The following is a 17,345-nucleotide window of genomic DNA, read 5'->3' on the forward strand; positions in this document are numbered from 1 at the left end:
ATCTGTCTTTGCCACCTTTAACTAGGGCCTGGCTTTATCTTTAAGGGTGTACACATCTCCTTCCCTGGCAGAACCACTGATCAATTTAGGCGCTCTTCCCCAGGGGACCGGGAATCCAGTCTAAGAGTCCCTTCTCCAGAGTGCTCGAGGCAACTACTGACACTGATCACAGAGGCCACCAGGAGGACACAGAGCTACCCGTCCAGCCAAGATAGAACAGCAGCTGCCACTGCTCCCACAGAAGCCCCCTCCCAGAAGTCCCCTCCTCCTCAGCCCATCTTCTCTTTGCAGAGGATTTATTGGCTGGTGCTCTGGGGAGCCCAGGTCAGCATCCTGGCAGGACGGACTGACGCCCTTCTGAGCTGAGAAAAGTACCTCCTTGTTCTGGAAGAGGAGAAACAGGACCCTGATGTTTTGGGGCTGGAAGAAACCATAAGGATCCTTAAGGATCACCTAATGCACAGATTATATTGTGTAGCAGGAGGAGGAAGGGATCAGGTGACTTTCCTGTGGACCCTAAAGCTAGCCAGAGGCCACCATTCCCCTCCATTTCAAATGATCCTGACAACTGTAAACACCATGAGGCCTGGCATGTGACTGACAGAGGGTGACCCCAAGTCCCTCACACTGCTCAGCTCGGTTCACCTCTGCAGACTCTAAAAGCCTGCAGCAGAAGCCCAAGAGACTGTTCCAGGGGTGGGAAGCCAACATCGAGCTGTATATGGTAAAACTATAAGTTGAGATACCCTCTGAAACGTAGTAGTGTCCCTCCCCTGTGGGGCTATAAAGCTGTCTCGTGGCCAATTCTGGAAATTGTCTGGCTTGGAACCCTGCATAGGGCATGGCAGAGCCGAGGGAAAGGCAGTCCTACCCGGGGCAGGGGCTTGGACTCCTTGACCCCCAGGGAGCCCCAGCTGCAGCCTCCTGGACTTCCTTTAAGGCCCTTGGAGTGACATCGCATAATTCAGAAGTCAGGTCCCACAGGGCGAAGGAGAGTAAAGAAAATCGATCATTATGGAGACCTAAGCACTCTATTTAAGCTCAAGAGAAAAAGAAGGTGGGAAGGGAAATGCTCGGGGCAAACAACCTCTAAGCAACACCCAAAGACCAAAGACCACGCCTAGGGGAGAAGGGACCCAGGCGGCTGGGGCAGGGCCTAGAAATTTGTGTCACTGTGTGGGGGCTGAGTGTTGATGATTGTGAAAAAGGGAAAACATCCTAAAATGCTATCGAGAGGAGACTGATTAATTAGTATGGCTCATCACAATGGAATGCTCTGGGGGGAACACGGTCAAGACTGGCTGGGAGAGGTGACCCCAGTGTATGATTGAGCTAAAAAACAAATTTAAAAACAGTGTTTATAGTAAGATCCCGTTTACATAAAATAGTGCCCCCCCTCTCTCTTTCACACACACACACACACACACACACACACACACACACACACACACACACACAGGTATCTGTAAAGTTGGAAAACAGCATCAGGCCAGCCTCGCGGGCGCAGGGCCCCGCACTCAGAAGGGCCTGAGTTTGGTTCAATGTGCTGCTGCTGCCTCTTCATTCTTAATTATGTAGCTGGCTCTGCATGAAATAAATTCACTTTTTTAAAAAAAATCAGCTTTGATGAGATATAACTTACATACAATAAAATGCATCCATTTTAAGTGGACGGTTGGATGAGTTTTGACAAATTTATACATATATATGTTCCTGTAACCACCACAATCCAGACATAGAACATCTCCCCCGACTCCCACAACATTCCTCATGCCTCCTGCAGTCAGCCCACCACCCTAGCCCCAGGCAACCACTGATCAGCTCTGGGACACTGTCACTTAGTTTTGTCATTTCCAGAATTTGATGAAAATGGAGTTAAACACTACACACTTTTTTTTGCGTTCTACCCTCAGCGCTATGTTCTGAGAGTCACTGTGTGGTGTCATCAGTGGTTTGTTTTTTATTGTAGAGAAATATGGACATACATATACCAACCACTGCCTGTCCCTTTCCCCATTGATGGACATTTGGGTAGTTTGCAGTTTGGGGCTACTGTGATGAACACTCAGGTACAAGCTATGCGGGAATGCATGCTTTCATTTTTCTCGTGTAAATACCTAGAAGTAGAATTATTGTGTTGTGTGGTAGGTGTGTGTTCAATCTCATAAGAAACTGTCAAACCATTTTCCAAAGTGGTTGGACTGTATTTACATAAATAACGTTACATTTTTAATACTACGATCAATATGTTTTTCTTCAATTTCCAGTGCACTAAACACATTACAGACTATCCAAAAAAATCTGGAGACAAGAATTAAATAGTGATGATTTATTGCACTTTTTCCAAATTAGCAGTTGGACCCTTCATACTTGGAGGTACTTCATCTGAAAAAGTGTCTAGAGGTTTCAGAAAAACACATTGAGCATGGTATTCAGAAATGTAAATAACATAGTATTTTAAAATAAGTTTATCTTATGTTTCCTGAATTTTGAGGCCCCCTGAGTGTGGAAAAATGACTATTAGGGTCACCTCAACATTTTAAGCATTTTATAATAACAGTTATGGCTTATTTCCTAGCTATAAAAGCGATATTTATTTGTTTTAGAAAACTTAGAAAATACAGAAAAGAATAAAAATAAAGTTCAAAATCCTAACCATCATAATGCTATTTTCTCCAATGTGTTTGCCAGGCATTTGTTTGTGTTTAATGATATTAATTGTGCTTTTTATCTTATGTTAACTTTCTAAAATACTTCATTATTTACAAAAGTAGTACTTCCTCATAGCAAAAATTTAAAAACAGAATATTAATAATCAAAAATTTAAAAACAGCAATAAGAGGCTCTTCCCCAAAGCTAACAACCTACTATGCATCCTTCCAAATTTTTTTCACATCTGTTCAGTCCTTTAAATATATACACGTGTATGAATATTACGTGCTTTTAAACACATATAATTTAAAGATGTATACAGTTTTACATTCTAATTTTCTCATGTAGTAATATACCATTAAATGTTTTTAGAAATCAAGGTTTTTAATGTCCACATAATATTCCCTTGTATAAATGCACCTTAATTTATTAAACTATTTTTCAAATGTTATACACCGGTTAAATCTGTGTGTGTGTGTAACAATGCTGTGACAAGCATCCTTGTCAGTAAAACTTGGCTGCAGCTCCGATTCATTGCTTAGGATAAAGTCCTAGAGCTAGAATTTCTAGATTAAATTACACATGATTTTTAATTTTAAAAATATATATATTATCAAATTGTCTCCAAAATGTTTTAAGCAATTTACCCTTCAACTAGTCAAAATTCAGTTGAACTGTTCTAAAATTGTTAACTACTTTAGCGTGAAAAATTATCTCTCATTGTTGAATTAATTTGCATGTTCATGATTATTAGGAAAATTGGACTTTTTTCATTTCTATCTGTTCTTTTGTAAATTACTTATTTTTCACCTAATTTTTCCATTAGGATGTTATCTTTTTCTTATGGAAATGCAAAAGTATTTAATGTATTTTTTAATCGCCAGCATTTATGACAGTACCTCAACCATTGTAAGTACTCAATAAATGTTAAATGAATGAATAAATATGGGGATATTAGTCCTTTTTCCTATATGTTGCAAATATGTGTTCTTAGTTATCAAATAGCTTAAATTTTTGCTGGTCGTGCTTTCTGATTTACAGAATTTTAAAACCCATTTCTATTTTCCTTTTGTAGCTTCGTTAATTATTCTGTTTAATAAGTCTTTCCTTCTTCCTTAAATCGGATAAGCATTGGCCTATATTATCTTCTAGTTCTATTTTTATAAAGCACTTACATCTTAATACCTGGCAGGGCAAGCTCCATTTCACCACCCCTATTTTCCAAAAATTTCTTGGTAACTCTTGCCAGTTTATCCTTTAGGTAAACCTTAAAATTACTTAAATCTGCTCCTCCCTGCCCACCACCACACACAAATATGATTTGAGTTTAGGGATAATTGCCTTTAATTTATAAGTTATGATACTTGGTCTTTCCATGCCGTACCTCGGGTGACTTTGCACAAAATCTCTCCTCACGTCCCTTGGATCTGTGTTGGGATGAGTTAGAAGGGACATGAGAGTCTATGAAGTGATTAAATGACACCCACATCACCCCTGAGCTCAGTCTGATGTGCTCAAAGATGATTAATTAATCAGCAAATATCTTTAAAAGACAGTCACCAAGTCATTGAGATTCGGGTCAAATAGGCGCCCTCTCACTGCACCAGCCTCCTGATTTTCAGTCTGATGTGCTCAAAGATGATTAATTAATCAGTAAATATCTTTAAAAGACAGTCACCAAGTCATTGAGATTCGGGTCAAATAGGCGCCCTCTCACTGCACATTGGAATGTACATTGAGAGACTGTTTTTTAAAGCAATCGGAAAATGTGTACCGAGTGCTTTAACCATGCCTGTGCTTTTGACCAGGAGACTGTGTCTAGGAACTGCTAAGAAAACAATGTGGACAGGTACTGGCTGGTCAGCCCAGTTGGTTAGAGCAAATCCAGGGTTTGATCCCTGTCCTGGCCAGCCATCATAGAAAAAAGAAAATAGTGTGGACAAACATATATACACAAAGATGTCCTAGAACTAGATGTCTCACACCTAGGAAACCCATTTAGTAAATTCTGGTATGTAGGTCAGATAGAACTTTACACGGTTTCAGAAGTGATTCCTTTTATAAATCCCAGCAAGAGGTACATTAAACAAACCTAACGGTTGCCCGTGATACTGTGGATGGTAGGATTGATGGGATTCTTTTTTTCTGAATACTTTGTAAAGTAATATTCCAAGTTTTGCACCATGAACATGTGCTTCCTTGATAGGAAGCAATGAACCTGAATTAAATTAAATTGAAATGAACAATGAACATTTTCCAAAATTAATATAGCTTTTTATTACAACAAATCCATACTCATTGAAAGAAAAAAAAAGGCTAAACACTAAACACTGCACAAAACCTAAAGAATAAAGTAAAAGTAATCTAAAGTCCTACCACCGGGCAATACCACCTCTATCATTCTGTGTGCAACAATGGACACACGTGCATGTACACACAGGGACCCGTGCATGTTGCTTTGCAAGCCACTTCTCTCACTCATCAATATGCTAAATACCACCTCTATCATTCTGTGTGCAACAATGGACACACGTGCACGTACACACAGGGACCCGTGCATGTTGCTTTGCAAGCCACTTCTCTCACTCATCAATATGCTATGGACATCCCTCCACATCAATGAAAGTCCATCTACCTCATTCTTTTTTAATGGTCTCCTTTAAAATATTTCCATCCATACATCTTATGGTATGGATGTACCACTATTTATTGAACTAATGCCCTATTGATGCACATCAAGATTGTTTGCAATATTTCACCCAGTCATTAACGCATCACTGAGTGAGCTGGACTGGGAGTCAGCCTCTGATCTAGTGTCTTATCTACTCTTAACTCACTGTCCTGGAAGGGGCCTCATGAGGACATGGGGGACATCGGATGATTGCTGAGATGCCTCCAGCTGCAGCATTCTCTGATATTTTACGGCAGCTGATTTCTCAAGCATATGAAGTGCTTGATGTAATTTAGAGTAAATGGCACAGCTAAGAATAGTGTTCCTCTGTAAAACGATACTATGGAAGCCCTCAAATGCCCACCAGACTTAAACAGTACATACTTCCCAATCTGCAGGGTGACTAGAAGATGGCTTTCAGCACCATCTTGGGCTATAAACATACTGGAATGCAGTTCTGTCTGCAGCCAGGCCAGCATCACTCAAAGCACCTGCCTTTTTCCCAGTCATCGAGTTCTCTTTTTCTACAGACTGTTTTCAGAGTCCTGCCCTTTTTCTTTCCTTGAACCTCAAATACACACACATTAGGATGCCCAGGGCTGCATGTTTGCCCTGCAGCAAACCTCTCAATAATCCACCTGCTATCAGCCACATGCCCCCCTCCAAACCTTGCAAATGCTCCGAAAATGGGCCTCTCCTTAGAAAAGAGCTTCTGATGTTCTGTAGCAAGCACGAGAGTGGGATTCAACCGGGCAGATTGGCTCTAACCCAACAAGAGCAACAACCATTAACTGAGCACTTACTATGTATCAGGCAGTATTTTAAGCACATTTCACACTTCACTTAATTTCTGTGCCTTCAGAGCTCTAAATTAGTGGCCTACCAGGTTCGAAGGTGACTGAGAGAAAACCTGAATTAAAAAACAAAAACGAAAAAGCCCTCCACTACGTAAAGCTCCTGCACTGCAGCACCAGCAAGAAGTTCACATCAGGTGCACATCCGCACCAGACTGCACAAACATCACCTTCCTTCTGGTCACTAAGCTTCTGTGCATGCATCTCCCCTGCCGGGCCTGCCTACCCTCCTCTGGTCCATACACCAGGTACCAGTGTGGGCCTTGCCTCCCCCACGAAGCCTCCCCAACCCGTCCACCCAGGCCCCATGCGCACTCTTCCCTCCGCTCCGTTTCCACCCATTGCAAGCTCATCAGAATTCAGCAGGTAACGGCTTCCAGTCTGCCCCATCCTCCCACCCCTCCCTCCTGGCCTCTGCCCTCAATTGAAGCCACCCACTGCCTGTTCTTGAAACGCTAGCCTGGTTTCAAGCAACATCACAGAAGGCTACCTGCTTGGTTGCATGCAACCTGTCCTTTTTAACTAACGTTCAGCCAAAGCCATCATTAAGACCCGGCTTTCGCAAAGAAGGATGGCAAATTCTCCACACTGCAGTGTCTATAAGCAGTTCAAATTAAGGACAAACCCCAACATCCAGCCCAGCACCACAAAACAATGTCTCTAAACAAACACTCCTGAATACAACATGCATCGACATCCACTGCGCGTGTACCCATGACCTCAGTTCCTTCGCTTCCCTCTAATTACTTCTCGGTGAAATGTAGATGATCACGGTGCCCACCTCCACTACTAAGTAGTTGTTTACTTCCCTTCTCTGTGTCTCAGTTTCCTCATCTCCCTGGGTCGCTGCGACTCTAAGTGAGCGGTGGCTTGAAAGGCACTTAGAACAGGGCTCGCCCACTACAAATGCCATCACGGCACTTGCTCATGATGACACAATTGTCAAATTATTGCAGCAACGTAACACTCCCAGCACAGTGTCTGGCATGCAATAAGTGCTCCATAAACTCCAGCTGATGGTGCCGTGTGGTGATTATTACTTCTGAGTTTTCAAAGCCCCTTACATCTTTTTTTCACATGCCATCGGAGCGCATTCAGCTGAATTCCATTTCTCTGTATAACCACCACAGTTCTACTGCTGTGGGAAGGGGATGCATTTTTCTTTCTCTTTTATTTTGTAACGAAACAATGCTTTGGGATGGCAAACCATTAGTTAGTTTTCTTTTATTTTCCCCTTTCTTAAAATAAATTGACTGATTTTTTCCCCCTTGGCTCCTCCAAGTTGTAAAATATCACAAATGAAACAACATCTACCATGGAGTCCAAAGCAGAGAGAAGCCGCTTGCACCCCCACTCTCTGCCCCCCACAAACCATTGAGCCCTGACCCTGGCCCCTCTGGTCCAGCTCCTTGCAACTCTGTTTCCCCAGGTAGCCTCGCAGGGTTCTGCCTCATGGCTGGTCACAGGACTTTCCTGGGCTGCTCTATCACCACCCAGACTGTCATTTTTAATGGCTGTTTAATCTGACTAGCTTTTTGTTCCTTTCCTTAGTCATGTCTTAAGTGGCACATTGGTTTTCTACCCAATAGATCAGTCCGCAGTGGACATTTGAAATGCACAGAACTTTCTCCTTTAAATAGTGTCCTTAAAGTTAAAACGTTTAAAACAAGACACATAATCACATTTTTCCTGGTTGAAATATAATATACAGTTGAGGGAGGAAATGCACAGAACTTTCTCCTTTAAATAGTGTCCTTAAAGTTAAAATGTTTAAAACAAGACACATAATCACATTTTTCCTGGTTGAAATATAATATACAGTTGAGGGAGATCAAAGTATGTCACCCCCAAATATGCCACTTGGTGTAAGGATTGGTTTTAGCTGCAAGCAACTAGCTCTCTGCCCTCCCCCTTTCTGTCTAACAGCAGGGCATAAATTTCCCTTTATGAAAGTAACATAAAAATCCATTTGAGAAGGTGTCTCCTTCTACCATGCCAAGAAGAGGACAATTCAATTGCTGGAGGTGGAGAGGAGTCTTATCAGTGGAGAAGGCACCAACTTGAGTCTGCATAACAAATCTCATAAACAACCCTTGTCTTCCATTAGTTACTCCCATATATTTACCATCCCACAATTTATTGCCCCTACAAGCCCAAACCCACTCCCTTTCTTTTGTCTAGTTACTTCTCCACAATTTACTGCCCTTTGTTAAAATGGTATAAAGTCCCTGGGTCTAGCCCCTTCTTTGGGTTTTCACTTCTTTCCTGTGAAGCCCCCATTTGCATGCAAAATAAACCTTTCTCCTGTTCATCTGTCTTTTATCAATTTGATTCACAGGTCCCAGCCACTGAATTTAAAAGAGGGTGGAGGAAAAATGTGTTTACCTCCCCTACACAGTAACGCGTTGACATTTCAGAAAATGTACAGATATCTAAAGAAAAAAAAATTAACTGCTCATGAACAACCTCTCCACCCCTCAGACCACGAATGCCCCCATTTAGGGATCATTTTTTCTAGCCTCCCACCCCCTCCTGCATAGACACATATGAAGCAGGCACGTGTGTGTCTGTAGAACAGCGTGAGGAGCAGGGGAGCAGAGAGCCGCACAGTGTTCTGGCTACTTCATCTCCCAGTCATAGGACCTTGGGCTTATCACTTAACCCTCCTCAGCCTTATTGTCTCACCTGTGAAACGGGGAGAAGAAGAGGATTTGCCTCACAGGGTTGTGGTGAAGATTCTATAAGACACAGAAAGGGCTGTTTGCAGCCCCTGGCACACAGTCAGTGCTCACTGACTGGTCACTATTTAAACATAAACTTTCATTTTAGTACATAAACATTAGTAATCAAATATTTTATAAAAGCATAATATATGTATACATTATATATTCAGTATTTTATAAATAAAAATACAAAACTATAAATTACAAAGTAAAATATACGCTGCAGCTGCAATGACACTATAAATCTACACGTGTAGCTTGATAGTGATACTTCTCGTCTGTACAAGCTGTTATATCATTTTGAATGCCTGCATAATACCTAAAAAGGCCATTTCCACCCCCCACCCTCCCTTCGGTGTCATTAACATCTCCGTGGAAGTGGCATCCTGTGCATTTGGTCTTTGATTTATAATCACCAGCTAAAATGCACACATCATCTCTGGAGGAAATCAAACCACCAACTCCAAGTGCTTGGACAGACTATTCTCCTCCAAGCCCCACAGGCATCGTCAGTTAGTATTTCCTGGGGGCTGGGAAGGAATCCAGAAAAATGAGAGGCTTTTGTACCCCAAGCAGGCCACACTGAAACCACGGAACCCTCAGACTGGGCTCGACTCACAGAGCACTTTCCCTTCTCCTTTGGGTGCTTAGCAGGAGGGAGGGCAAGTGTCCCATCCCCATGGCAGAGGTGTGGACACTGAAATTCAGAAAGGGGAAGGGCCTGGACCAGGGTCACAAGAGCACTTTCCCTTCTCCTTTGGGTGCTTAGCAGGAGGGAGGGCAAGTGTCCCAGCCCCATGGCAGAGGTGTGGACACTGAAATTCAGAAAGGGGAAGGGCCTGGACCAGGGTCACATGGACAGTGACAGAGCCAGGATCTCTCCAGGTCTGGCTGAGTTCCTGTCCAGTGCTCTCCCCCTCAACACCGCTTTGCCCCCCCAGGAGAGATGAGTGTCCTCCTGAGACAGAAGCTCAGAGCAGCCTATACCTGGAGGTCAAGGGAAGTCAAGGGTACAGAAATCTCCATCACACCCACACTTCCATTCCTGACCAGGGATCCGAGGCTAGACAGCCCAGCTCCAGCATAGGGTTCAGGCTGGTAAGTGCTGGGTCCATACAGAGTCCCAGGGCAGCTCCAGACAGGTCCCTGTCTGCAGTTCCCACCCGGCCCTGCCTCCCCAGAACAAGCCTTCCAAGCCTGGGGGGACAAAGTGAGCCCCACCTTCACCACCCCTCACACAAAACCGCAGGAGCCTGGCTGGGGGGTAAACCCACAGATAGGGGCCCCTGCCTTGTTCCCAGCTCCCCAGCAGTTGGTCTGAACCCTGCACCTTGGAGGAGCCCTGCCCTGGGGGCCGAGACCAGGAGGTGGTCAGCAGGTGGGGAAGGTGGATGTCCAGGGAAGTGCTATGGGCAGTCAGTTCCCAAAGTAGCCAGCTCTGTCTCCCCAACACTGTGCAAAGGGAAACAGAGACCAGACAATGCAGTCTGTGTGTCCTGGAGCAGCTTGTTTCCGGGTGTGGTTTCTCGGCACATGGGAGCTTTTTAAATTAACACCAAAGAGCTGCTGAGTTCAGCAAACTCCCTGCTCTCCTACCTGGGGGAGCCGGGTCTGGCCCAAACCACAACGCTGTCCTCTTCCAGCTGCCACCATCGCAGGAAATTAGCCCCTGTCTCTTGGGGGAGAGTGAGCCATTAGTCAATTTAAATGGATTCCCAGGGCTCAGGAGCCTCGGTCTTCATGGCTGGCGGCTGCCCCTCTGTGGGAAAGTTGTAGGAGCAGGAAATCACATGGGAAAATGGCTCAAAATCCAATGGGAGAACGGCTGCCCAGGCTTGATGCTGAAGCCAGGGGTTTTAAGGGACCATTGAATGGGTTTGGAATTGGGCTGACGAGGGTTGGAGTCTGACTCTGACCCTTCAGGGCAGGTTAGCCAGCAAGGAATTTCACCTATAAGACAAAGACAGTAACAATCTTCTGGACTCTTCCAGTTTCTTCAGCTGTAAAATGGCACAGTAACAGTAAGAGAACGTGGGACAAAACTAAAAACAACCCAAATGTATCAACCGGTGAACAGATAAACAAAAACTGGTCTAGCCGTACAATGAAATACTACCCAGCAATAAAAACGAGCTAGTATTAATGCCTGCTAAACACGTATGAACTCAAAAACATTATACTAGGGAAAGAAGCCCAGCATGAAAGACCCTATACTGTATAATTCCATTTATATAAAACGTCCAGAAAAGGCAAAACTAGAGACAGAAAACAGACTGGCGGTTGCCTAGGGCTGGGGCAGGAACGGAGAGTGACTGCAAATGGGTACCAAGAAACATTATAGAATTGGATTGTGGTTACACAGCTTTGTAAATGTTCTAAAAATCATTAGATTGCACAATTTAAAAAGTGAATTTTATGGTATGTACATAATACCTCAATAAAGCTGTTTTTATTTATTTATTTATTTTTATTTTTATTTTTTGTCTTCTTTTCGGCAACGGATCGCAACCCTCAGTGTCGCGCCCGTAGCGGACCGGGACCGGCAACGGGATCGCAACCCTCGGTGTTGCTCCCACACCTCGCTCAGCCAGTGAGCGGGAACCGGTCTGTATGTGGGATCCAAACCCTCGGCGGGAGCGCCACCGTGCTCCCAAGCGGCACACTGTAGCAGTGCGCCACCGGGCCGGCCCCTAATAAAGCTGTTTTTAAAAAGTACCTGGCAAACAGTGTCTATTGTAAGAATCAGTTCAGATATTGTATAAGTGTTTTGGAAACTGTAACGTGCTGTGGAGAGGTCAGTCCTAATTAGCAGTAAGGCTGCAGCAGAGAGCAGGTGTGACCACAGCAGCAGACCCGGAATCGACACGGGGCTCAGTCCTTACTAGCTGGGACCGTGAGCAAGTTACCTGATGTCTCTGGGCCTCTGCCCCTTCATCTCTGCAGTGGAGCTAGTAACAGCTTCAGCCTCAGGGGCCAATGTGAAGGTTAAGCCACTTAGTACCCACTTTGCACGTGGCCATGTGCCCAGTAAACGGTACCTTGTTATCATCCTCATCCTCACGATTCCTATCCTAGCAGCTCAGAGGCCTCCAGGACCAAGAGCAGGCCTGGAGGCACATCCTGTTCATCACAGTGTCCCTCCTGAGACTCATGCTGCCTGTCACAGTCCCTTGGGCTTCGGATCAGACTTGGTCATTTGTTCTGAACCTCCTCACATCCACCACACAGGAGGGAGCTGGGCTCTGCCCGTCACAGAGCTGCTTCCTGGTCCCACGTAATGGCCATGATGTGTGGCCAGCCCAAAGGCACCTGCAAGGAAGGGTGGGGTCCCTGAGATGGGGCAAGGAGAGGAGGCTGGCTCCAGGATCAGGGGGAAGACACAGGTTGAGCAGCCCAGAGCCCCAGCTGGAACAAAGGAACAGAATAACACCAGATGACTCGCACTGAGCCCTGAATTGTCTCTGTGCTTTAGAGCCAAGGAAACTAAGGCTCAGAGAGATAGAACACATTTTCCTGGGTTGCATAGCTGCAAGCGGCAAGCAGGAGTTAAACCTAGTCTCTTTATGCCAAAGCCCAAGTACAGGTGCCCAGAGATGTGTTAAGTCGGGGGTAAGGATAAATGAGGGAGGAAGGGAACAAGGCTCTGCCCCTCTCCCCACAACCCCCAACACACACACTGGGCTGCAGAAATCATCCAGATGATGCTTCCCTGAGGGCACTTGTGAAAATGCAGACTCCGGGACCCCACCCCAGATCAACTGAACAGAACCTCTGGCCTGGAAACAGGAAATGTGCATTTTTTAAAAGTGTCCCCACATAATTCTTAAGAAGATTGAGATGTGCTGCCCCCCCAATAATGTAGGAAAACAGAAGTGCAAATAGAGGAAGATCCAGATGTCAGAGCAGATCACTAGTTTGCCTGTCAAAGGATCATATAAACTGCAGCCACTAAGGCTTCAGGTGTGCACAGTTGAGACACTCACAGTGTGCTGATGAGCAAAAGCCTTGCACTGACTTCTGGCGGGCCCCACGATGCCCACAGGTGCAGAGAAGGAAACTGAGGCCCAGACAGGGGAAATCATGAAGCCATGCCTGACAGAGTGGCCACCAACCCAGACCCATGGACCATGCAAGGCTTGTCCCTACACCATTGCCTGCAAGTTCTGCTCAGTGCAGACCCAGATAGGCATTCTGAAGACCCCAAAGGTGCTTTTCCTCATCCAGTTGTGGGAAAATAGCCTAACTGATTCATTTTCAAGAATAGCTTAACAAGGGTTGCTTGACTAACTAGTGGTGTGACAGCCCATGAAAGTACACGTTCCCGAGGGTGACTTCTCACGATGGTGGCTGGTCACCTTGTTCCTTTTACTTCCTGGTTCTTCTTCCTCCTCAGGACCTCTGGTGGGTCTTTTTCACGGGCTTAGCCTGAGCCCACCCCTTTCCGCCAGAGGTAAGGGGACAATAAATGCCTTATAAGGAAGTAATAAAACTTAGGTGATGTCCAGGAAGATTGTACACCCCATAGTACTCAGCCAGTGAGGAACTGGGGGAGGGACTTGCACACTAGGGAATAAATTGCTCAGTGTAACCGTTTCCAGCGTGCCTGCCCAACAGATACCTGATCTTGCAAAATTGCCATTAAAGTCTCACTTTGCCGTACCTCATGTCTCTGTGTCCATCCTTTGGCATTGGACCAGTGAAGGCATTTCTCACACAAAGCTGCATTACTCCCAGCTGTGACCAAGCTGGGGCCACCTGGCGAGACTCTTTCTGTCAGCAGAGTGCCGCCCTAAGGTACCAGCCGGAGGCACTGACGGCATGATGTGCTGCTCACCTGGCCCCTGATGCTTTTCCAGCATTACCACCATTTAGCAGTCACAGTGACAAATGGGTCTGCAAATTACAATCAGACCCAGAATGAGGCTGAGCTCAGAGCCACTGCCTAGGGCCCAGGTGACGCTGGGTCCTAAAGGGAGCCAGGCTGGATTCCGGGTACTTCTGCTATGGAGCCACAGCTTGGCCATGGTCTGGGAGCTTCTCCCTGGATTACGTGGAGAACATCCATCAGTCCACAGCCCTGGCAAGCTCACTTGCTCCAGCCTTCCTTGCCCCCAGTCTCCCGCCCCCCAGCTGTACCTTGTCACCCGCGGCAGTTCCTGGGAAAACACATCTTAGCCAGACCCCAAAGTGCACCTCACCCTCCCACTCTAACAACTCAACTCCAAACCCACCTCCTCCGTGAAACAAGAGCAGAGTCACAAAGATCCCCACCCCCGCCCCTCTGAGTTCCACATGCCCCAGCACATGGCACCAGCACCCCAGAGCATGCTGTCCCGAGCTGTCGTCACACCCAGGCCATTACTTATCGTCAGTGACTGCCCAGTGGCGGTACTGGCTGCAAATTGCCTCAAATGTTTTTGAATGAGACATTCCACAGGGGCCCGAGGTCATCACGCTGTCAACACAAGCTGTGTGCTATGTGGTCTCCGTGCATTCTCTCAGCACATCCCCACAGCAAGGCCATGAAGCAGCCATTGTTATTACCTCCATTTTACAGACACAAAAATAGGCTCAGAGAGGTAAGCGGCAGGGCCAGGATTTGAATGTGGGTCAGGCAGACACCAGAGCCGGTGCTCTTCTGGACAGCCACACGGCTCCACCTTGCTGTCCTTCCCACAAGCAGCTGGCAAAAGGAGAGTACCAGAACAGGGTCACACGGTCACGCATCAGGGAAAACGCTGAGTCCCAAGTCCACGGGAACCTCACAGCCAGCATGGCCTGTGATCTATCCCCCAAGCCAGGACACTTTGGGGAGTAAAGGGACTATTAACAATGATGGTGGGACAACCGGTGTGAATCAGAACGGTCCCAGGCAAGCAGGACCTAAGGCCACCCAACATGGAGCTGAAGTTGGCTAAACTCTCTGAACCACGTTTAAAGTGAGGAGATTATGAGGACCTGCTAAAATAACTTGGGTGACCGCACTAAATAAACTATAAAACCTTATATCCAAATGTAAGTGTTTTGTTTGTTTTTTTAATTTACAATGACACACAACACTGAGATGCATGAATACGTTCATGGCCTAACTTGACCCTGGGCAAGTCACTTTGCCACTCAGGACCTCAGTTCTCCTGGTGCTGTAATGAGGGTTCTGACCACATTCGAGCTACAAACCGACAGCACGTGTCCAGACTTGCCCTGTGTGACAAGTTTTGTTTGGTCGGCAGAGAATTTTGAAGTTTTTGAATCTGAATGTCATAGCCCTGCCACTCCCTGTTGGTTTATACCTGGCCTGGTTCACATGGTACAGTCACCTGCCTGGCCCCCGTAGGCATCTGAGTTTGCACCCTTTGGAATAGACACATCCAAACGTATTTTATGGTCCTGATGTTCTAGGAGTCTTCCTAGCACTGATAAATATCCCAACTGAAGATATGTAGGTAGGTCGGTTGCAGCTACTGTCCAACACTAACCTGTTGGATGGTGAATGCCCAACATTAATCTTAAACACAAGAACAACCCCCCCTGCCCCCCCCCACCACCAATCAACAGTCAGCTGGGAAAAGTGGAGTCACAGAATCAAAGGGTCATCACGCCTCAAGTGGGAGTTTTGGTTTTTCACAAGTTGAACCATTGCCAACCTCTTCAGGTTAACCTTGAACCTGACAATAAAGGTGAGAGAGTGGGGGGAGGGAAAGAGCCTCTACCCTCTGTGTGAGCCTCAGCCTCCTCTTCCATAAACCCGGGAGACTGATGTGTACCTGGCTGGATTGAGAGGCCTCCGTGAGCTTCACAAACACAGAGAGCCCAGTGTGGGGAAGGTGGTCAGTAACTGGAGCCCCTATACTTTCCTTCTCATCAACCCACAGTAGGTAGAGTTAAATGGGATCCCTCTCCATAAAGAACAAATACTTGTCAGCAAATCCACCCCGGGTCTCTCTTGCACGCAGCTTCTTGGAGATGCAACGTGTTGTCAGTTGAAGAAGCAGTGAATTTGGAGTTCTGATGACTTCGATTTGAACTCCAGCAGTGGAACCTTGAATGAGCTCCTTGACCTCTCTGGGTCTGTTTATGCACCTGCTAAGAGGGGGTAATAATGACCCCTGTCCTGCCCACTTCAAGGTTGCTATACTATCTATTGGTACCCTACCTGTCAGATCCAGTAGTCACCAATGGACATGTTAACTGTCATGTCGGCTGAGAAACTCCCCAACTAGCACCAAGCCCTTTATGCTCAACTCCTGTCTCTGCCATTGAAGCTAATTTAAATGAATGCCGTGTTGGGCCTTTTCTTTTCTAGCAAGGACTATGCATTGGTATTATCTACCCAGGTTGACTGGTCCCTAGGGTGTAATTCTTATTTGGGGTAATAAGTACATACGAGATGAACAAATATATCAATAGCTGGATCCTATTGACAGAGGAAGCCAGCATCCTGACAGTCAACAGAGCCAGTTCTTTATTATTTGTGATACGTGATCAGAGATGGGTCCAGGTTCTGAAGCTTATACAATTTGGGAAAGTCCTGAAAAATAATATAACAGTACACAAATAAAATTAAAGGGCCTTGGAAGGGCCACAAAAGTGAGGCGCCCCAAGGCTGACCTTCTCCAGCTTCAAGGTCAACCTGCCTGGCCCTGTCTGTACATTGTCCCTTTAATGCCTTCCCAACCATCCTATATCACAAATGCACTATTGAAGATGAGAATCAGCACTTTGAGAGGCAGAGAAACTTGTCCAACCAAGCTGTCCAGGAAAGACCAGGTCCAGTGGACTCCAAATCCCATATTCTTTTGGCCACACTTTGCATCTCTTGAACAAATGTTAAAAGATGTGGGTAACTGGTACTGATGAATGGAACACAAATTTGGAGTGAGTTTCAGGTTCACCCCATTTACACCCCACCCAACTCCCACCAGAACTCCTGAATATCACAAACATTCCGCCAGGATCCCACACACAAAAAGTCCCGGGTCGTGACTATATTACAGTAATGGAAAACGAGAACACGGAAAAAACCTCCATCATTCCCAGCAAAGACTCAATGGGGCCTCACCAAGCTCCCCCTTGCTCCCACTGAGGCAGCTTCCGGCAAGTGTTTGTACAGCCAGCGAGAAAACAGAACTCTTGCTGATCTCCATTCTGAGTTTCACAGCATCCCCAAAACGTGCCGGAGTGGGCTGAGTGAGACTCTCGGGGCTCAAAGTCTATCATTACATCTTGGTTGCGACCACAGAGGGTTTTTTTTTTTTTAAACAGCAGCTCAAGGGCAGAACAATTAGTCAGGGCTCAGAGGTTCCAGATCGCTACTGTATGGAACCATAACATCACTGTAAGGCCCCATGGCTCAGCCACCAACCTCACTCGGAACAAAGAAAACTCCCAGGTACTTTACCAGACACACCCAGCACCGTCCTGTTTGGGACTCAGTCATTTGGCACT

The sequence above is a fragment of the Galeopterus variegatus genome, unplaced genomic scaffold (assembly GCF_000696425.1).
Source record: "Galeopterus variegatus unplaced genomic scaffold, G_variegatus-3.0.2 Scaffold7918, whole genome shotgun sequence".
NCBI lineage: Eukaryota > Metazoa > Chordata > Mammalia > Dermoptera > Cynocephalidae > Galeopterus > Galeopterus variegatus.